Source organism: Kogia breviceps, chromosome 16, assembly GCF_026419965.1.
Source record: "Kogia breviceps isolate mKogBre1 chromosome 16, mKogBre1 haplotype 1, whole genome shotgun sequence".
Lineage (NCBI taxonomy): Eukaryota > Metazoa > Chordata > Mammalia > Artiodactyla > Physeteridae > Kogia > Kogia breviceps.
In genome coordinates, this window is record NC_081325.1 from 76,651,600 (window position 1) to 76,673,933 (window position 22,334).

The 22,334-nt window shown below is 43.9% G+C and overlaps 1 long non-coding RNA gene across 1 annotated transcript; it reads right to left on the reverse strand.

Annotated features, from left to right (window-relative positions):
- Window positions 1–1,155: 1,155 nt before the first annotated feature.
- LOC136792764 (uncharacterized) lies at window positions 1,156–5,190 on the reverse strand. The gene is made up of 3 exons (XR_010837121.1): window positions 4,678–5,190; window positions 3,095–3,143; window positions 1,156–1,389 (listed from the first exon to the last, which is right to left on the reverse strand). It is a non-coding gene; the product is annotated as an uncharacterized lncRNA (long non-coding RNA).
- Window positions 5,191–22,334: the final 17,144 nt, after the last annotated feature.

Consider the following 22,334-nt stretch of genomic DNA (forward strand, 5'->3'; position numbering starts at 1 on the left):
AGCACAGTCTACAGAATTGCAGAGCTTAAACATTAACATTGTTATAGCACTTCATGCCCTGCTGAAAGGTAGTGAAAATTCTCAGTCAATCTAAACCCACACTTAGCACTTACGCACCAGAGTAAGGAGGAAGTGCTTGGCAAATCGCTGATTTTTGACAGTGTAACGAAAAGGTAGCGCAGTCCACAGGCGGAAGCGAGGGGGGTGTGCTTTGTCCTATAGACAAGGATCACAGGGGCTTCCCTGGTGGCGCAGTCGTTGAGAATCTGCCTGCCGATGCAGGGGACACGGGTTCGATCCCTGGTCCGGGAGGATCCCACATGCCGCGGAGCAACTGGGCCCGTGAGCCACAACTACTGAGCCTGCGCGTCTGGAGCCTGTGCTCCGCAACAAGAGAGGCCGTGATAGTGAGAGGCCCGCGCACCGCGATGAAGAGTGGCCCCCGCTCGCCGCAACTAGAGAAAGCCCTCGCACAGAAACGAAGACCCAACACAGCCAAAAATAAATGAATTAATTAATTTTTTCTAAAAAAGAAAAGCAAAGGATCACAGGATGCTAAGTGTAAAACCCTGATTAACCATACACACCGTCATCCCCAATCAAAAGATGTCCAGGCTGGACCTGAGTCGGACATCACATTTATACCTGAAAATTATTCGATTCTGCTCTGCCTTCCAGTAAAGCTGCACCTAAATCATTTCCCACCAGATGAGATGTTGTTATGCTTTAAGATGGTCCCAGGATTGCTGGGACCACCACATTCCGTGCCGGGACCACAAGCTCCTGAAATCAGAGTGTGAAACCGCAGCGATCCAGTAGGTAAGACTGATCTGTGTCCTTATTCAATACTCTTTAATTTAGATCCATTTGGTAAAGGAGCGATTCGGAATCAGAAGTGTATTTCAGAAATCACTTGGGGACCCTTCTCAAGCTCTATATCACTCTATGCTCCAACCCAAAGCTAATAAATCAGCATGTGTGCATCCACACACACGCACACACACACACACACACACACACACACACTCACTTCAATAACCAAATTACAATACATAAATCTGGTGCCAAAATTACAATGTGATTATATTTCAGAAAGCTAGTCAAATACAATTCCACTTATATTTTAAACAGTATTTGATCAAGCAAAAGGCAGGGCCGTGAGCTGGTGACAGGTGTGAACTTTCCTCTTGGTCAGTCCCCAGGAGGTTAGATGCACTCAGCAGAATCTGAGGTGCACACGTGGTTCTTTGAAAACAGTCAGGGTTACTCTACTACAAATAAAGGCTGAACACTTAGCCTGGGACATCTGCTGGTCCCTGTGCCGTGTGCCTCCATCCACGACCCCGCTTACACGACGCACCAGCTTCCCCAGGAGTCGTTGCCGTTACCCTGGTTTCACAAGCGAAAGAAACTGTGACTTACGAAGCTGATGCAAATGAACCAACATCTCACACCTGTCACTGAACTTTTTCTGGGCCTCAGTTTCCCCTTCTGATAAGAATTCTTCTAAGCCTGCCTCAGAGGGTCGTTACAACGATTAAATAAAATTGTGTGTTATAGCCCTTTCCCCAGTAGCTAACATCCATTAAGCGTTCAATAAAAGGTGTTCAATAAACCTGAATGTTTTATGAACGAGACAATAGCACAGTCCCCAACAGGACACAGAGAAAGAACTGTGTCCGTCTATACAGATAAAGAAATGTAAAGAGTGTGCAGAAAAACATGTTTTAATGTTATTGACCTCTTTAACTACACACCTAGGGGGACTGCACACTTGCTCTCACAATGCTTTTGACAGCAAAAACAAAAAGCAGCCCAAAAAGCCACACACACCAAGTGCTTTTCTATCCCTCTCAACCCGTGGGGCTGTGTGTAAGGAAATGATGTCTGAGAGCAAATGCTACACGAAGTAAGAAATCAGTATGAGTGCCCAGATGGGGAATTGTGGGAATAGGCCAAAAGCTTGTCAAAACTTCAACATGGTTTTTTTAAAAAATCATAAAAATCATTTAACCATGCGATTTTTGAACTACATTCTGACAATTTCCTTAAATAAGGGCTGTGTCTACAACAGACCTGATTTCAAATCCATCTTATGCATTCAGTGGTCTAAGTCAGCTCCATCCTGCACAGAAGACCATATTTTTTCAGAACAAATTCTCATAGATAACATGCATGTCGGAGCGCACCCATACTACGTTCTTTAAGAAGTGTTGATATTTTCCCAGTGTTTTACAATTTGGACCACTCAGTTCATAAGAGGACAACATCCCAGTTTAGGGGAAGTGGGCAAGAGCCCAGGCTCTGGTTATCCTTTCCACGTGTTTCTGCTCAAGTATTTATAATCATTAGAAAGAAACAAACTCTATACTTGAGTACAGACAACGAAGCAGGACAAATGAGAAGAAACGTTTGTCACAAGCCTCCCAATACCCTAAATAGGCTCCCAAAAGGAACAGAAAGGCACAGAAGGAACTTCTGCAAATACAGTCAACTGACAAATTAACCTCAAACTCAACTGAGAAAGAAGGGTTACTGTGTTCACTTCCTCAGCATCTCAGTGGAATTGAGGAGACTAATTGAACCCCAGTATAAAAAAGGCTTGGGTTTCCTTTGATGAGGATCATATATGTCCCTTTGTGTTGTGCAAATGGTTTACGTTTCCTGCCCACAAGTGCGCCTACCCGGTCCAGGAACATGCAAGGGTGTCAACTTACGTGTGTACCTCTTGGGCAAACACTGAAACTCACGTTTTGAGAAGTTGAGTGAATCAGGATAATAAGGCATTTATCCACTCAGCGAGTATTTCAGTGCCTTCAATCTGTAGGCAAAATAAAGATGAGAATGGCCATGATGTGTCATCTGGGAACTTGTGATCTAGTTACGCAAAGTATACAAGTAACTGAGTTATAGGCCCCAACTATGATTAGGACTTAACTGGAAGGTATAAAAGTGGCCAGAGTGCTATAGGTGCAAAGCAGTCGTTTGGGGGTAAGTGAAGGTCTTTATGCCCCCCTGGGGGTTATCCACCTGGCCCATAAGCCTTAGTTTGCTTTTTTGTCTTTTCTTATTTTCTTCTTTTTCTTAACTCAACCTTTGTGGTTGTTGCTGCCATTTCTAAGAATCATGTGAGTGATCTTGTCCTATAGACAAAGTTAGGAAAGCAATTTGCTGATTGAAAAGCAACTGAAAATATTTATTCAGAAAGAAAATGTTATTTTAAAAAGAAATTGAAGCTGATCTTCTAACATTTAGGAGAGTGTTAGCTGTTAACACATTAAAAGTAGACACGCTAAAAACTCAGCAATTCCCCTGTATCTCAGAAATTGGACTTAAAAATATGAACAGAGACTAGTGGTCACAGAGTTTTAAATGTGTTTTTTCAAGTTCTGTTTATAATCCTGGAGTTAACCTGAATGTCCAGCAGTTGTGGCATAATTAAATTATTGATATCTGTACCATGGACGGCTCCACAGCCACTAAAAATTACATGGTAGAAAATATAAAAAGCCACGAACACATTTTTAATGCAAAAGCAAATAATAAAGTTGATTACAGTGTATATGAATACCTTCAAACAGTTTAATAGAGAGACAGAGACGAAAGAAGGGGGGGAGGAAAGAGAAAGAAAGAAAGAAAGAAAGAAAGAAAGAAAGAAAGAAAGAAAGAAAGAAAGAAAGAAAGAAAGAAAGAAAGAAAGAAAGAAAGAAAGAAAGAAAGAAAGAAAGGAAGGAAGGAAGGAAGGAAGGAAGGAAGAAAGGAAGAAAGGAAGAAAGGAAGAAAGGAAGAAAGAAAGAAAGAAAAGGAAAGAAAGAAAGGAAGGAAGGAAGAAAGAAAGAAAAAGAAAAGTAGCTGCAGTGTGTGTCTCCAGCTATTGGGATCAAATCCAGGTGTGGGCATTTCTGCTGATCTGTATTTTTTTTTTTTTTTTTTTTTTACCACGAACATGTATTGCTTGAAGAAAAAAACTGTTTAACTTAACATAAAATAATTTATTAACTTTAAGAAAAAAAACAGGGCTTCCCTGGTGGCGCAGTGGTTGAGAGTCCGCCTGCCGATGCAGGGGACACGGGTTCGTGCCCCGGTCCGGGAGTATCCCACATGCCGCGGAGCGGCTGGGCCCGTGGGCCATGGCCACTGGGCCTGCGCGTCCGGAGCCTGCGCTCCGCAATGGGAGAGGCCACAACAGTGAGAGGCCCGCGTACCACAAAAAAAAAAAAAAAGAAAAGAAAACAAACAAACAAACAAAAAATGTCCATTGTGCAAACTCCAGATTAGCCCAATTCTCTGACCTTGTGAAACTCCTTCCTTCATTTTCTCTGAAATATTATAGCACCTCATGCTTGTGGCATTACTGCCCCATCCTACAGAAGTCACAAGCTTCTTAGAATTGTCACCTCAAATCCCAGGACAAAGCTGTTTCGTCCGACAGACATCCTCCCCACCCCATGTTAATTTTGAAGGTCTGACCTTCAAGTTGGAAGCACTTCTCAGGAGACTATGCTAGGACACTCTCTGGATCTTTTCACCCACAGGGTGGGGGAGACAGCCAGTGTGAAAGACGTTTTCCATTTCAGAGCAACGGGTCCATCTCCTGCTCCTCTCCCTCCCTCCATCACCCTGGGCCGAAGGATCCCAAGGCAAAAGCCCCAGCTTCTGCAGAGGCGCCTAACTCACCAGTCACGCAGGATGTTCCATCGACTCTGTCCCCAATTCATAGAGCAAATACAGACGGAGACTCAAACCCGGAACAGCTGGGGCTCCAAAAACCCTTAAGATGGGAAAACTATCAACTTTGGTTTGCTTTAATAACTGTTTCTTCCTCTTTTCAGCCTTTCACAGTCCATCAGCTTTGGTGCCAGCGCCTGGTGTGCGGCATTGCTAAGAACACCACAAGGATAGAGAACCCACCAAATAGAAGGTAATGGCTTAGAACAGATTCACAAAAGGCGGGGGGACTCTGTGAATTTCCCACTGGCTCCCAAGGAGCTCTCTCCCAGCTTTGCCTTCTCTGGTCACTTCCGTCGACTAACTATTGGCATTTATACTGTTGAAAACACACACCTTTCTTTACATTCGACAAGCTGAGTACCATTGTCTTAACTGGCCTCTTTCCGAGTAAGCTATCAGCACGGTTAAATAAAAATTTCAAGTCCTCTTTCAAATAGCAATGGGTAACTTAAAGAAGTTTGTTCTGGGCTTCCCTGGTGGCGCAGTGGTTGAGAATCCGCCTGCCGATGCAGGGGACACGGGTTCGTGCCCTGGTCCGGGAAGATCCCACATGCCGCGGAGCGGCTGGGCCCGTGAGCCATGGCCGCTGAGCCTGCGCGTCCGGAGCCTGTGCCCCGCAACGGGAGAGGCCACAGCAGTGAGAGGCCCACATATCAAAAAAAAAAAAAAAAAAAAAAAAAAGAAGTTTGTTCTTCACTCATTCAACCAATACTGACCGAGATTCACTCTGTGAGCAAGACCGGGCCAGGTTGCTTTTGGAGCCACTTTTTTGCTTTCAAGGGTGGCTGGAGATTTTGATAGTCGGCGTATGACATGTTCTGCGTATTTCAGTATAATTTCACCGTCAGATTTATTTCCGGCAAGAGGGCTTCTTCAGTGGGTTTCGTTGGAAATCCCACCCATGAAGGTGAGATTCTATTAAAAGGCCCTCCAAAGTGCAGCTTGGGGAAGGCCAGGGGCAGCATTCTGTAATATAACCGGCGATGGTCTAGTTCACTTGTTAGTGCTGCCCCTGCAATTTAAATCTCAAGACAGTGACTGATGTTCTTTCCATGAAATTGATCGGAAGATCCAGGCTTGCTGAATTATGGGCAGAAAGAAATCAAGTTGCAGCAAATACTGGGGAGAAGACGGTCAGGAGCCTGTAACACAGTCCTTGTTAGAATGGACACAGGAGTCCTTATCTTGCGATGTGGAGACAGAGTCCCTGGATGGGTAAGGGGCATAACGTATGAACTGGAAGATCCCAGTACTCTAGGTCTTAATACTATACTGCTTGACATATCATCACTATTGGGTATTACTCCAATAATATAATATTCAAGAGAGGGTGCAAGAAAAACCTTTCCAAAGAAATTCAAATTAAAGCAAAAAAATAATGTCATTTTCTTAAAACTAAGAAACATTTTAAAATCATAATAATTGTTTACTACTTATCAATTAATATATGGCATCCTTTTATATCTATGAAAGCATGCAAATTTCCCCAAACTTCTCAAGTGTAAGTATAGTTTCATCAGTTAATCTCACTTCTTGGAATCCATCCTACGAGAAAGCTGTTAAATATGGAAAACATTTAAGGCACAAAAACGTTCATTACAGATTCATAATAACTAATCTTTTAAAATGAGGATTAAGAGAAGTGTATACGAATGTAGAACCATGCACATGATAAAGTGTTGGAGGGTTTTGTAAGCAGGGTTTAGTAGGAGCAGAATTATGTAGAACAAACAAAACTTCTACAAAAATAGCCTTGCACAGAGTACACCAAGGTATTTATGACTCTATTTGCCTGTAGGTGGCAGGACCGTGGCTGATATTTTCCCCCTTTTCTTTTTCTAATTTCCAAATGGCTCCGCTATGCGTGCGCCAGGTTTGTACGGAAAAAAATTTAAATTTGGGGTTTCTGACTTTTCTGACACAGATAATTGCGAGAGCTGCCCCAGCGCGCTCCCTATTTTTCAGTCTCCTCCATCACTGGGCCGTCTTCCACGCTGCGAATGGCGTTAACTACTTAAAACACAGATCACATTAGTCAATTTCTCTTAATTGAGTAAGAAAATGCCGAAGCCTCCCCATGGCTTATCCCCCAGTCCCCACTCTCCTTAGGCTAAGAGAGAAGGTCCTTCTCCATGGGGCTCTGACCTACCATGACAGATGAATTCCCCTACAGCCCTCCCGTCCTGTAAGCTATCTCCCCCCCACCAATGACACGCATTCACCATGTGCCTCGATTCCCCGGTTCGTTTCATCCTCCCAGCCCTGTGAAGTATCAATATTAGGATTACTCCGCTCCCACTTAAGGAACCACACCTCACATGGTTAGGTGACAGCCCTCTCATAATTGGCAGACCACGGACAGAATTTAGGACCGTCTGATTCCAAACCATCTATCCTCCTGTCTCCAACACGTTTCCAAGTATATGCTGTATCCTCTTACTTCTGTTTTCGGCATCTATTGTTTCCTTTTGCAGGAATGCCCTGGAACTTTCTTCACTCTTCAGCAAACCTCTACCTTTTCTTCAAGGTCTGGGTTCAGCTGCCCTCAATATCTTTGTGTCACAATTTCCGATCACCTCAGTCAAAATGAGACGCCGCCTCCATTTAAAATCCTGGTCCACAGCACCTGGCTTTTAAATCTATTTTATCAATCACTTTGGCCGATTTTTAAGGAAAGTTCTTTACTGATCTTGCTCTCCCATGAGTTTGAGAGGTAGAGAAGAGGTCTTATTTCTTTACTTTTTCAGCACCCATTCGGGTCTTGGGATATGGATGACATTCAATAAGTATTTGTTAAATTAATTAATTCAGTAGGAGTTGGTCTCGCTCCTAAGTTTACTTCTCTCTAGCGTGGTTATCGTCTGTAAATATGCAACCCACCCACCTGGGTAGGGATAAGACAAACAGGAAAGCAATTTTCTCAGTGGTTATTAATATTATTGACAATTCTCTTAATCCATATTAGTTCAGGGTAATTATATACTTCTCTTAGAGGTCAAAATCAGATGCAGGGAGAAAATTCATAATGAATAGCATGGACGTAAAGGAGCTTTTCGGTATTATACCATGAGATGCATCATTTGTGTCTGCAAGGAGAGATGTCCTTGCTCTGAGGCTTCCCAGGAGAAAGCTTAGAAATAAAGTGTCTAGTCGCTCTGATACTTAAGGCACTCCACAGAGAAAGGTGATCCTCTGGTCCAGGGGAGGGGAGCTTATCTGAGAATGAAAACAAACTCAGGATACCGAAGGAGACAGACCTGGGAGCAAATAGCATCCACTGGGAGAATGCCGGTCCAGCAAGGAGGACAGGCAGGCCTGGCTAACTCAAGGGAGGATGCCCAGGGACAGATGTGTCTCCCAGCCTGAGCTCTGGCATCGATGAAACGACCGTGCAGCGAAGTCTGTCCTGGTCATTGAACCCTCAAAATTGTGCAGGCAGTCAGAAATCTACAAATAAGTGGATAACTGACGGGAACCAGAGAAGAACTCTTTCCAGATCTGGGAAAATCCAACTGGAAATTGTTTACAATAAATTACATATTTATTTCTTTGTCTACAAGGCAGAATAAAAAATGGATTAAACGCTTTTAACAAATGAGGTCATTACCCAGACTGGTGGCCTATGGCTCCTTTTCCTGCAAAACCCTTAATCTGAGGAGCTGGAGCTAGTGGTATCTGGTATCTGGCTGGACAGAGGAGATGTCCTTGTCACGATCCATGTCTCACAACTTTGGAGCTTGTTCCCGGAGGGTCATGTACAACTGAAGAAGAAAAGAGATTTTTTTTTCTGGGTCTCTAATTTTTACGTGGAACTTGTTAGAGGCCTTAAGGTACAAAATGACTTCATATTCTCTCCTTTATGCTTCAGAGTCAAATTTTAGGGTCTAATTACTCTAGAAATGCCTTGCATAGTACTACATTCATAACACAAGCATTTTTTTCTCAAACCCACCCAGTGAACTGGGACTAATTCTGCAAACTTCCCCAACATGTCACTGAAGCTTGTCTCTCACTTTTCTTGTCCACATCCTGGGATCTTTGCCATTGAGCTCAGGCTCTTTTGATTCACGTAAAAAGGAAATTTATGAATTGACTTCTGAGCTGGTCAAACATATCATTTTCAGCTAATTTGGAAAACCTCAAAACTGTAAGATGGCTCTGGCACACAGAGGTGGGGGAAATACCGTCATCCTTTGAAGCACCTTCCTTCAAACCTTGTGCTCTGGGAGAAAGTCACTTTGGTTATAAATGCAAAATCATGTTATAAAATGTATAGGTCTGTTTGAATGACTTGGATGGGAAAATAAAAAACTTTATATTGTATAAGTATTTTAAAGCTCTTATTTAAAAAACTCACAGCAACTTAAGCTTCCATTGTACTCTGGAGCTCCAGGAGAACACCTTGGGGTGCCTGCCCAAGTGGAACTCCTAAGGGGGTGAGTGTCAAATCCCTTAAGGTTACCGTGGGGCAGAGGGTCTTGACATTCGTTGCCAAAGTTTATTTTCCTATTTTTTCCTAAAACATAGGCAGTAGATATAATTTATGAATGGTATTCCATGGTATATTTAATATGGGTTTTTTGGTATCTGTTTGCCAAAAGAGAAATATGTGTCCACCAAATTCTCTCACTTGAAAAAAAAAGTCAGAGTAATAGTTGCCTCCTGGGGTGAGGAAGGTTGGAATTAACTTGGAAGAAGCATGAGAGAACTTCTGGGGTAATGTTCTACGGCTTGATAAAGGTTAGGTACCACAGGGACTTACCTCCCTGGGAGTCCAGCGGTTAAGACTCCACCCATCCACGGCAGGGACCATGGATTCGATCCCTGGTTGGGGAAGTTTCTCATGCCACGTGATTAACATAGGTGTAATGATGTCCCCAAACTTGGCATGTGTACACTTAACACTTGTGCACGTCAATGACCGTAATTTTACATCAAAAGAAAAATCAGTTAATAAATATTGAACTCTACTTAATGATACATATGTTGATGCATGTAGGGGGAAGTGGACTAAAATCTAAATCGATTGAATGAATGGAGGTGAGATAGATAGATGATAGACAGATAGTAGATAAATGACAAAGCGAGTGTAGTCTAATGTTAATGGTAGAATCTAGGCAGTGTCTATGCAAGCGTTAAGTAAAACTCTTTCAACTTTGCTGCATGTTTGAAAATGTTGATAATGAAATGTTGGAAAACATTATCCCACTTCATCACGCCGTGTTTGAACTTCAATATGAGCTTTTTCTTAACACAAAAGCCTCTGTCCATCATACCCCAAAACAAAGTGTATTTACTGCCTGAGACACAACATTAAGTCAGTTTACAGAATGTTGGGATATGTTAGTCTCCAAGAATCTTATGGCTGAGTGGAGACAAGATTGAAATCTGTGCTTCTCTCTTTAAAAACAAACAGCAAAGTTTGTGTTTGCCGTCTCCGATCGGAGTCTAAAGTTACCAACAGTCTTTTTTTTCCCTGAATGCCGAAATACCCTTGGGGGGAGAAGCATGCAAGGTTTACTTAACCGCTTAGAGACAAGCCCGCTCGGTGGAAGGACTCGCCCCAGGGTTCCTCAAGCAAATATCATGCCCACTCTGCTTGACTCGGTCCAAGATACCCGCTCAAGGCGTCCCCTAGAGTAATGCAACTGGCCACGCCACACGCGGGGGTGGCTTTCCGCCCTGCATCATTTTCGTGCACTAGCCCGCTGAGAGCTTCTTCCCGACAAATCACCTGTTAGATGACGCCAGCCCACCTTCCTTCCACGCGCTCTTCTCTCGTCAGTGGCCCTGCCTCCAGGAAGGTACGTTCCCCGAGTCATTCCAGGACGGAGACTCCTCCTACTCGACCATTTCCCAAAATGGCTTCCGGTTAATCAAAGAGGAAAGAGCTCCATCTAGCTGTTTGGGAAGCAGTGGACGTAACCAAAGATGTTGACAGCGGGAAGGGAAAATGTTCCTCTGCTCTCGTTTTTCAGATGAGATCTGTGGAAAACACTGAACTTCAACCCTGTTCTTAGTAAGAGGTGCAGACGTCTTCCATCAGCAGTAAGTAAATACTAGCTCGTGGTGTTTTAGAGCAACATTGATCAGGTCCTGAACTCTTCAGTGCAGCCCCAATTTCACCACATTTATTCTCTTTCTCTCCCCCAGATATATTTTGAAAGGATTATTTGGTATATTCACCAATACCTGCAAGGAAAAACAGATGCAAAGTTTGCAAATATGTGAGTCCAATTATACTAATTCCTGGTGACTGTGGAAGAAGTGAATCAACACCACTTTGCAAGAGGAAGTCACAAGAGCTTCGGCTGGCCAGGCGCTTGTCAGGCTACTCTCACCGCTGTCGTAGGTGAGAATCCCTGCTCACCACCTCCAGAGGCTGTGAATGGATAACTGGACGTGTTTGTCAAAGGATGTCACAGCATCCAATACAGAGGGCATCTGATCGGAGAGCCTGCCATCACACTGACTGGCTTCGGTGGCTCTGACATGCAATTGATAGTCAGGGACTGACTGGGGTGGAGAGCTCTGATTTCTCAAAGATTTCTCCAGTGTACTTCAGGGGAGGAACATCAGTCCAAGCATCCAGGCTGCTGTACTGCAGGAGGTGAGAAGCAAACCGGGCAAATTGGCCTGGAACATCCCAGTGAGTCTGGGAAGACTTCAGTCATTTGACAGGAGGCTGTTGGACTGAACCGTACGTATATGGGCCATTCTGTGTCTGCAAACGGTGTGAAGCTGGGACACATGCACGCACTGGCACCTATTCTAAAGCTTGTCCCTGAAGGAAAGCCGCTGGAGGAGCTGAGAGGAAACGCCGTTCAGAAAAGGTTATTTTGGAGGCGGATTTGCAAGAGAGACACCCAGGACTTCTAAGTACCCAGCAGACCCCTCAGGGCTGCCCCAGGCGCTCAGTTCCAAAGGGCACGGAGCCCAGGGCTCTCTCCAGCCTGGTACCCAGTCAGCTGTTCACCTGAGATGAAGGTCGGTGTCCCATCAGGTCGTCCCCGCGATGGGTAACAAGCAGGCACTCGTCTCATTTCAGTCAACCGTGTGCACAGCCCCTTGGCTCTCAAGGAGTTGGAAGACAGCAGCATGAATCGAGGAAGGAAAAGGAAGGGAAACCACCTGTCAGTGGAAGAGAGAGCAATTCAGACACAGGAGACCCCATGCAGGCAGCAATAGGACCAAGCGACATAAAATGGATTCATTTTCATCAAAAAGTCAAATGGAATTTTATTTCATTTAAAACAACGATACCAGCAAAGGCCCCACTGCTTTCCTCTGAACGCTTGCCATGCAGCAACGGCAGGCATTTATTTTGGTGCACGCGTTCCCCCACGCGGCAGCATTTATTTTGGTGCACGCGTTCCCCCCGCGGCAGCATTTATTTTGGTGCACGCGTTCCCCCACGCGGCAGCAGCACAGGGAAGGGATGATGGCGGAACGGTCCCGCGTGACTTCGGATCGGCAGGGATACATTACACTGTTGCCGTGGGGTAGCTCGGCTGGAGTATAATTACTTGGCAGACGAGGAAGCTCGGTGTATACACTGTCTCGCCAAGTTCACTACCAGTGACAGAACGAGGATCACAGCCCTGATACATTGACTTGAGCACCTTCTGAAGCTGGGAACCAGTGTAGACAGCTTGTCCTATCCTAGGGGTGAGAGAGTGGAGGTATATATACTCCAGCTCTTGACAGTCATTGATGTAAGTCTGAACCAGAGCTGAGGTGTCCCAGTACTTCTGACCTACTGTGGACAGAGCAAGTTCTAGCAGCTAGAAAAAGCTCTGAGGCAAGGAGATGCAGGTGCTAGCAGTTGGACATTCAACCATCACGTACTAAACTAATAAGAGCCAAAGCGATCCTGGCAGGGTTACTCCTAACTCCAGTCTGTAGTCCATTGCAATCGATTGGAAGTGTGTTGAGGTTCACACAAAACCTGCCTTCTCTCTTTGTCCATACACACTGAGAGAAGGAGGCTAATTTATTCCTCCAATCTACACTTCAGCTCCTTTCCCCCCAAGCTTAGCTTTAACCCTCTGGATCTTAAAAATATCCGTTTCCTCCAAAGAGAGGATGTTGACTAATGCCCTATATCCTCTGAAATTACCCAAATAACTGAAGAAAGGAACGTCACATAGGGAGAATATAAATGACTTTGGTTTCAGTGTTGTTATAAAATATGCTATTCCCAAATTCCCCAAATATGAGTCAGCCTATGTGTGTGCCATGAACTGCTACAAGAGAAACACATATTGCTGCCCTTTTCACAGAACATTCCATGGTAATTAAGTCAGATAAGCCCTCAAGGGGTCTCAGTTCTGGCTTCTGTTGCTGTTTTGGGATACGGGAGAAGACAGCTACACTGTCCTCTTGACTGACAACGGTTAGAGGGATCTGAAGCCTTTGAGATCAGTCGGGTCCTAGAACAAGTTGTCAAGCATTGTGCGACGTCAAACTCCTCAATGTTTAGTAGAAGAGATGGCTGCTGGGGAAGAGAAGCAGTATAAATTCTAGAGTAAAAGTGGAGAAGTTGGTCCAAAATGATAAAAGAGTGAGGATCTTACAGGCAAAGAGCATGGGAACATTTGAATTGTAGACTCGAGAGGCAAGGGATTCTGGGAGAATCCCTGGAGGGAGGGGTACGCCTGTGAGCAGCATGAGGTCAGACTTGGAACCCAGGGCTGGAGCCAGGGAGCTGGGGAGGTGCCACTTCAGAGAGAGCCTTGGACAGTGTGGACCAGGGGCTGTGAACCCACGCAGAGGGGTTCCGTGCTGGAGGCCCCAGACCCAGCTCCCAGGATGGGAACCTCGAAAAAAGCAGCGCCTGGACTTCGCAGAGAAACAACCGTCCTCCCAGAGTCACAGGTCTCATTCAGCAGAGTTTAAACCCCTTTAAGTTTTCCTTTCTCTCAGGCGTGACAGAAAGCTTTTGACTTCAGAGCTGAAGTTTGCATTTGTAGGCTGTGACTTCTACAGCCACATTCTTTCAAAATAGCTGCAAGTCCCACGAGGGAAAACGAAGTATTCAGAAATGACAGCAAGGAGGTCCAGGCGGTTCAGCTCCCTGCTCGCTCAGATCGCTGAGCCTCTGCACCATTTTACTACCTACGTGGCATGTTTGTCTATTGATGTCATTCCTCTAAAAGTACGACAGAGCAGTTTCCCAGACAATTACAATGTGTACTGCATGTACAACTTGGAGAATTAAAGCATCATATTTTTGTTCCTTCCGACATCCATAGAATCTCAGAAGCATATCATAAGCACCCAAGTGCTCTCTGCCATCATAATAATTCATCATGTTATTAAGAAGCTCGTGTTCTTTTGTGACTGCGGCAAAACGCAGAATGTCATTCCCCTACGTAACGCCGTCTCCTGAGTGTCCTCAGTCAGAGAACCAATGAGAGCAAACTGTCCTTTCCTTATGTATCGGCCCCAGAGAAGTGAGGCTCCAGGGGTATAACTCAAAAATTCCTCTCATTTGCCCTCCAGAACAGAGTTTCCTAATCAGAACGTTCTGTGTTTGAATACCAGAAGCAGCATTTGTGTGTGCACGCGTGTGCGTGTGCGTGTGCGTGTGTGTGATTCTACTGTTGATAAGGGTCACAGAAGGACTCACCCCATATCTGGAGAATACTCTACAAAGATACATCTGCCATTTTCATGAGCATGTTACCTGTCCACCTGAAAAGCCCCGTGGTCACCAAAAGAGGATACTTTCTTAATTGCCATGACAGCGTAAGACTAGAGAGTGATCTTGGCCTGAGATAACTCATATCAGGAATGTGAGGGCACAGTGGTCCCAGGTGAAGGATGAAAGTGTGGGTGACATCCAGTTCATTTCAAAGGCCCGGTGTGATGATTAATTTTACGTACCAACTTGGCTAGGTCTTGGTACCCTGGTATTTGGCCAAAGAAGTCTGGATATTACCGTGAAAGTATTTTTTACATACGATTAACACGTAAATCAGGGGATTTTGAGTAAAGCAGATTACCCTCCATGATGTGGGTGGGCCTCCGGCAGTTAAAGGCCTCAAAAAGAAACTGATATCCCCAAAGAGGGACTTTTGCCAGCAGGCAGACCTTCAGACATGAATTGCAGCATCAGCTCTTCCCTGGGTCTCCAGCCCGCAGCCCACCCTGCAGATTGTGCATCATCTGCCAGGTCCACACTGATGTGAGCCAATTCTGTCAAATCTCTCTCTCTCTCTCTCTCTCTCTCTCTCTCTCTCTCTCTCTCTCTCTCTCTCTCTCTCTCTCTCTCTCTCTCCAGGGCCAGTAATGTCTAATGTCTTTCACTAATGACAGCTGTGCTTCTCAGCCTTGGGGATGGAAAAATGGTGCAGATTCCCACTCAGAGGGAGTTTGAGGTTAAGGCAGCTCTGGCTCACAGCCTGTAAGACTGTGACCAGGTCATTCTGCTTGTGGGTGTATTTCAGGCCCTCTACCATCACTGCATTTCTTGTACTGTACCTCAGCCAACTTCTAGTGAAGGCAGCCTATCTACTGAGTCAAGGTAGGGCCCTGCTCATTGCAGTGGCTTACAGAGTTTAGGGGGGACCCGCAAACGAGCCCACCTCTATGTGCCAGAGAAGTATAGTCCAGAAAGAGGTCCTGCAGACAGTAAGCTCTGGCACCTGGCACCTTGGAAGTCTTCCAAGGGGAAGGGAAATCTCCAACCTTAGAAAAAGCATCATAATAATTGCTGACGTTGACCGACCACTGCCAATGGCCAGGTGCTGTTCTAAGGGACTTCCAGATCTCGCCTCCCTGAATCAGCCCAACAGCCTCTGAGGCACAGATTTATAGGATCTCCACTTTGCACATGAGAAAAGCAAGGTGCAGAGTAGTTAAGTAGCTTCTTCCGGTTACAAGCCATTGAGTGGTGAAACCAGGAGTCCAGAGGCACCCACCTTCAACCCCCAGACCAAGAGTAAGTGATCTTGCAAGCTCCAGCAGGTAGCTGAAAGCAGGATCGCTTGTCAGAGAGTGGGATGCATCGTCAGGGAACTCACAGACGGCATTTGTGACCAAGGAATATGAGACCCCAGACCTAGGAATGGGCGTGGGAATAGGGTGACAGGAAGAGCCTCTGTCCCAGAGCACCAGCCACCAGAACCAGGACACGAAGAGGCTGACCTCATGCCAGATTCCAGCCCCAGGTCCCCTACCATCTGCTGTGACACTTAGAGCAACTTTCTCAACCCCTCTGAAGCACCGTATCTTCAAGAGAACATGAGAACATCCTTTGAGATTGGGATCTTGGTGTTCTACGCTGGCCCACTGGGTAACTTGCTGACACAAATAAATCTTACACACTCATATGAAAACATCTTAAGATCCACTGATGAGTACAAAACAGACTGTCAGCTACCATCACTTAAATGTCGAAAGAAATCCTGTGCCCTACACCGCCCCCTAACTTTCTCCCATTCAAGCCCCCTAGCACTAAGAGTCACTTTAAAACACAAGGGAGTTTTTACTACCAGGAAAATTTTTACCAAGCTTTAGTTAAAAAGCAGTTGAAATGTCTGAAGTAAATTGGGTTGTATAATGGAACAACTAATAGACCCTAAAAATGAGAACAGCATGGCCAAGCCCAGCCATAATGGTTTCCATTGTAATCACCTTGGACACGCTCCATAACGTGGGATGACTCAACAGCTCCATGCTGGCAGCACCTGAAGGAGACTCTCTCTCTGCCAGAAAGACTCAGGGTTAAGGAGTATGTCTGGTCTAGCCAAGGGGATGACATGCTTTTCCTGGTTTTTGAGCAAATCCATGTCTTTGTGCTCCTGACTGTGTCACACGCACAGTCCAGACAAGCAGACTCAAGCCTTTTCCAAAGCATGGCTACATGCTGTCCACCATGCTTCCCGCTTTTTTTTTTTTTTTCTGTCTCCTTCCACCCATTTTCCAATGCCATCTGGGTAAGACAGAATGGATATCCTATTCAAACTCCACCGCCCACTCTTCTCAAAACCCTGAAGACTCCCAGCACCAAGTCTCAGTTAGATTCATTGGGTCCATGCATATGAGTTTGGGTGAACCTCAGATCACTGTCAAATATCTCTACTGTGTCTACTGCACAAGGGGGCTATAAGGGCCTGTGGCTGCAAGTTCTCCTAAACGTCTTATATTCAGGCAATGACTTTGCTTTCAAGTCATGCACAACGATTATGCCTCTTGAATTTTAAAATAACATGCATGGACCAGATAATTATTCTTAAATACATGAAGGCTCTGGTAACACATGAACTGCGTGTGTTAATGGGATTAAGCATAAAACAAATGGTTTAACGCAAGATTGCTGTGAGTGTGGGATTCACACAATGAGAGTTATTTGAAAATTAGCGCTGGTTGGAACACCTGTTGAAGAGTTGCCCCTTTTATACAAGGGTTTGGGAGAGGAGATAGGAAGGAGTTTGATGGGAACGTGACGCTATGATTAGATCAATGGTTGTTATGATTTCCATAGAAACTCTGAATTTATTTTCACTTTTTCTAAAATTTCTAAAATTAAACTACTATTGAGTTTATAGTGATAAGGAGTACACAGTGTATCAGAGAATTTAGGAATTAGCAAATGAATGTGGAGAATAGATAGATAGCAGTGAAATTTTGGGAGGAAACCTGTCTGAGTATTTGGTCCGTCTATTTGGACCCGTATGATATTAAGTCCAATTTGTTGAGTATCTACTAACTTCCAGGGACTCCAGGTGCTTCACGTTATGCTACAAAGCAGGAGTTATGTCAGTCGTACAGATGAATTAACTAAAGTTCAGGTAAGTAAAGTATCAGTAGTTTGCTCAGTTACAGTCAATAAGAGGCAAGGCCTTGATTTGAAGATGACTCTACCATGTTTTCCTTTTAAAATACCTGGATGCATAGCTAAGCAAGGGAGAACCAATCTGGTGATTTTCAGGATTACCTTTCAGAGGATCATTATCTTTATTGGTAATGCCAACAAGACTTTCCTGTAGCCCTCAGAGGAAAGGAGTAAAGAGCGATAGTCATCTAAATACTGAACTGATCCAAATATTTGATTTTGTCATGAATTTTGACTTCCTACAAAAAATGAAGCAGGCAAAAGTTTAAATATCACACCAGCTGCTTTTCTGTTGTTTGCTTTTCTCCTATTAGTAAGCTAGGAATGAAGGGTAGAGAAAGAGAGGGGCCCCTGTCATCCACAAGATGAGTTATTCAACTTCGTAAGATACAAGCTTGAAGGCATCGTTCTTCTGGAACTCCACAGAGACAGTGTCCTAAGAAAGTCCGTGCTGCCTTCTCTGCTCTCTTCTTGGTGAGTTCACCGTAATCTCTGTGCTTGAAATTCAGTGAGGCCACACCAGTGTGCTTCTCGATGCCTTCTCTCTTTATTCAACAAGCATTATTAGGGTTCGCTGGTATAGGAACGTGAGTCCTTCTAAACAGTAGACTAAATAAGGGGAACATAGCCTAGTGGCTAAGTGTTCTTTTAATGAATTCTCAATTTATTCTAAGTTTCTAATAACAATTCTAACAGTTCAAAACAGATGACATCAACTTTTATCACATTAATTTAAGTTTTTCTATTATATTAATAACTGGTTATGAAATTATCCCAATCACATATGATAGAGGAGTTGAGAGTTGAATTATTCTAGCAAATCTTTTCAGACATAGAAAAAAATTGTTTAATTTCTTTTCAGTTTTACTTCTTCTGAATGAATGTGGTGAGTTATAATACCTGCATTTTCCACTTCAGAACTAACAAGGAATGCCACTTCACAGAATAAAAAAGGAATCATGAAAGCATAGTGAGAAGTCCCAGGACGTTCTGCTCAACAGCTAATATGTCAGCTACTATTAAGGAAAGAGTAAAAGCACATTGGGTAGCACAGACTCAAGAGTACTTTTTCTTTTCAGAAGCCGTGGGTGGAAAGTTCCAATGAAAAATTACCAGGGTTACATTATCCTGTAACATTTTGTTCTTCTAAGCAGTCTGTTTTAAAAGCATATTCTTATTCCAGGGCTCATTACTCATGGAATTTCAGACTGATTTGCTGCTTCTCTTTATGCCTGATACAGGTAATATTTTGAATTTTTAAAATGCATTTCATTCCTATGTGCTGAGAAGAGGCATTGCTTCCGAATCTTTTGCACACTCAGTTAATGATCCGTCGTAAAACCCCGCGATCAATCAGGTTTGTCTGTATTCAACTTTATAAACAACTGATAGAAATCTTTCTTGGTAAGAATCTGGTGCTGGGCTTAGTCACTTATAATCTCTGATAATAGAAGAAGTAGCTAGTCCCAGCCCTCGAATAAGGAAATAAAGCTCGAGAAATCCCGAGAAGGTATAGGTACCATCTATACAGCCCATCCGTCAACATCGTCTAATTGGGAATTTCTCCATGGCCTCATGAGAATTTGTATTTCAGCCTCTCCTTAAGTGCCATAGATCACAAAGCTACTTGCCATTTATTTCCATTGTTAAGTTATTGTGTTTTATCTCCACTTTATTATTTAGATGTCAACCCAGTACCAGAGTGACCTCTGAGGCCTTCTGGAATTGGAATGTTGCTCAGAGTGATAGGGCTTGAGATGAAGCGGAGATAAAGCTGCTTTTTAATATGGATGCCTTTGGCCATCACTCATTTCTGCCACTGCCATCAGATCACATTCTACCACTTGGCTAATATTTGTCCTAAAGATCAAGAGCATATGCCTCTGGTTCCAACTAGAGGTCTTTACTCTTTTTACATTCTGGTAACCTTGTTTAAATAGGTCATTATCCATAGACACATCACCTTAGTGGAGAAAGAAAAGAATGAATATATGTGGAACATGGGCTGGACATAAAATCGAGGGATCTTAAACACAGTAGCACTTTATCAGTCACTATGAAGACAGAGCAATGAAAATCAGCTTACGAATTACTGAAGGGAAAGCTGATGGGTTCTTTTTTGATTAAAAAAAAATCTTGTAGCTACATCGTCATATGAACTTGGGACATTTTAAAGATAAATTTGTCAGTCTTATAATATGAGGACATAATTGGTGTTGAGCTACAATGGTCATATCATTAAGAGAGGCTCACAGGGCGAGTTTCACTTTTTTAGGAAGTAGGAATATTGGAAAGAGAATTCTGTTCTGTTCATTTCCATGTTTGGGGAAGGGCTTCCACCTACCTCAGTCGTGAAAACTAAGAGCCCAGTCCGTCTGAGCTGCTCACCAAAGGACCGACCCTGGCCTGGCAGAGGACATGCCCTGTGGAAGAGGGCCAGGTTCGCTAAGGGATTTGGAAAGTTTTCCTGATATGATTTCTGGTATGTCCAGAGCTATAAATCTCTTGCCTTTGAAGAGTACTCGTTTATTTCCATTTTTCCTAATCCTTTTCCTGCTATCCCTTAAGAATGCTCAAACTACCCTGACTTGTGGAGTTCATCCATCAAAATGAGAGTAAGAACACACTCATTCACCTCTTGCTCTGAGGCCACAGACGTCCAGGCATATGAGGATAGTGCCTCCGGCTACACATCTGGCCTCTGGTTCTTGGTCATGATCCGAAGACTTTGGCTCAGACCCCTTTATTCTCCACACAGTAACCAATTCTGATGTTTGGAGGCCATGAAATTCTCTCCTTCTATTTTATATTTTTGGTGCAAAATGAACACATCTCAGTAGAATCCATGAAAAACATGACCCCACAATAATGGCCTGAGGACACGTGTTTGAAGGATTGAATATAGCTTTATTTACAGCATAAAGCATTCCATCTGTGTAAAACAGAGAATTTTAAAGGGGGAGAAACCTAATCTTGTTACAACTTCCCTTCCCCTGGTTAGACAGTATTATCCCTTTTCCCCCAAGTGTCTTCTTGAGGTTTTTCCTTCCCATAAATAACTTTCTGTAGGGCTCGGCACTGAGTAAGAGTACTTACTCCCTCCTTTCATTTAGTTTTAAACAAAGTTTATTGGAGTATAGTTGCTTTACAATGTTGTGTCACTTTCTACTGTACAGCAAAGTGAATCAGCTATACGTACACATATATCCCCTCTTATTTGGATTTCCTTCCCATTTAGGTCACGACGGAACACTTGAGTAGAGTTCCCTGTGCTATACTGTAGGTTCTCATTAGTTATCTATTTTATACAGAGTATCAATAGTGTATATGTATCAATCCCTGTCTCCCAATTCACCCCACCCACCCCCTTCCCACTTGGTACCCACTTGGTAGGTCCATCCACGTTTCTACAAATGACCCGAATTTATTCTTTTTATGGCTGAGTAATATTCCATTGTAAATATGTACCACATCTTCTTTATCCATTCTTCTGTTGATGGACTAAAATAAAACCTAATCCTCCTTGTCATCACAAATACAGTGAGAGGATTGTTTCTTGTCTACTTGGATGTTTAGGAGAGCTGAACGGAAGATGACAATCACAAACACATGAATAGTGCCTGAAGGGATATTGCATTTCTTGATTCCTGATGGAACAATAGCCAGCCCCATGGGTGGCCCCCAAGGGGCACCATCTTTTGGCCCCTTTGAGGTCTGCTCTTGGCAATGTTCACTCTTCAGACGTGGTATTAATAACAAGTTGAAGCTGTGCGGTTTCCCATCAGGGCTACACTCCAATGGAGAATCTGCAACTTTTTGGAAGTAGTACCCTGTTTTCATTCTCTCAGTGCCAGAATCTCACGGAGGATTAAAGAAGATAAACGTGCGCATAGGTGGCCCCACCTATGATCTCATTTATCTTCACAACAAACTTAGAACACCTGTACAACAACGGCCTGGGGAAGGGCAGCTTTACTCGGCGGCCAGGCTCCTGAGTGAGGTGGGCACCTGCTTCATGATCTTGGCAAATTTGATCCAGTAAAATAAAATAATACATTTTTTGGATTACTAGATGAATGAAAGATAAAGGGTCTGAATTTATTTAGTAAAGTAATGTGTAAAAGTGCTGTGTCAATTCTTTAATAACTAGTTTGTAAATTATACTTCCTGTTAAAAGAGTTATTTTGTGGACTATTTCAGTGCACTTTTATTCCAGAACCTACCAAGGACACAGTGGACTTCTTCCCTTCCAACACCCTTTCCTCCAGGCCAATATTTCAGGGTCTCCTTTTATTATTTTCTGTGAATCTCATCGATTGTTGCCAAAAGGTGCCTAAAAATTGTCTCATCCTCTTTCCTTCCTTCTGGCATGTCAGTCTCTTTCTCCCCTCATAACCTTCACTTTGTTCTTCCCTCTGCCTGGGGAGTTCCTCCTCCAGATCTTTCCATGCCTGGCCACGCCTGGTCATAAACTTCTCAGCCTAAAGGTCACTTTCTCACAGAGGACGTCCCTGCCCAGCCTGCCTGCAGCAGCTACGCTCACCGCACGGTCCAACATCTCTCTCCTCTGCACCAGAGCCCGCTCCTCCTCCTCCCCCCACTTGTTAAAGTGAAATCATCTTATTTTGTTTCTGCTTCTCCTGCTGCATCTGAGCTGCACATGTCGGAGGTGGCTGGGAGCCCGGCTTTAGCTAGTTTGTATCCCCAAATCCTGGGACTGTGCTTGGCACACGGGAACTGCTGAATAGTCATTTATTGAATG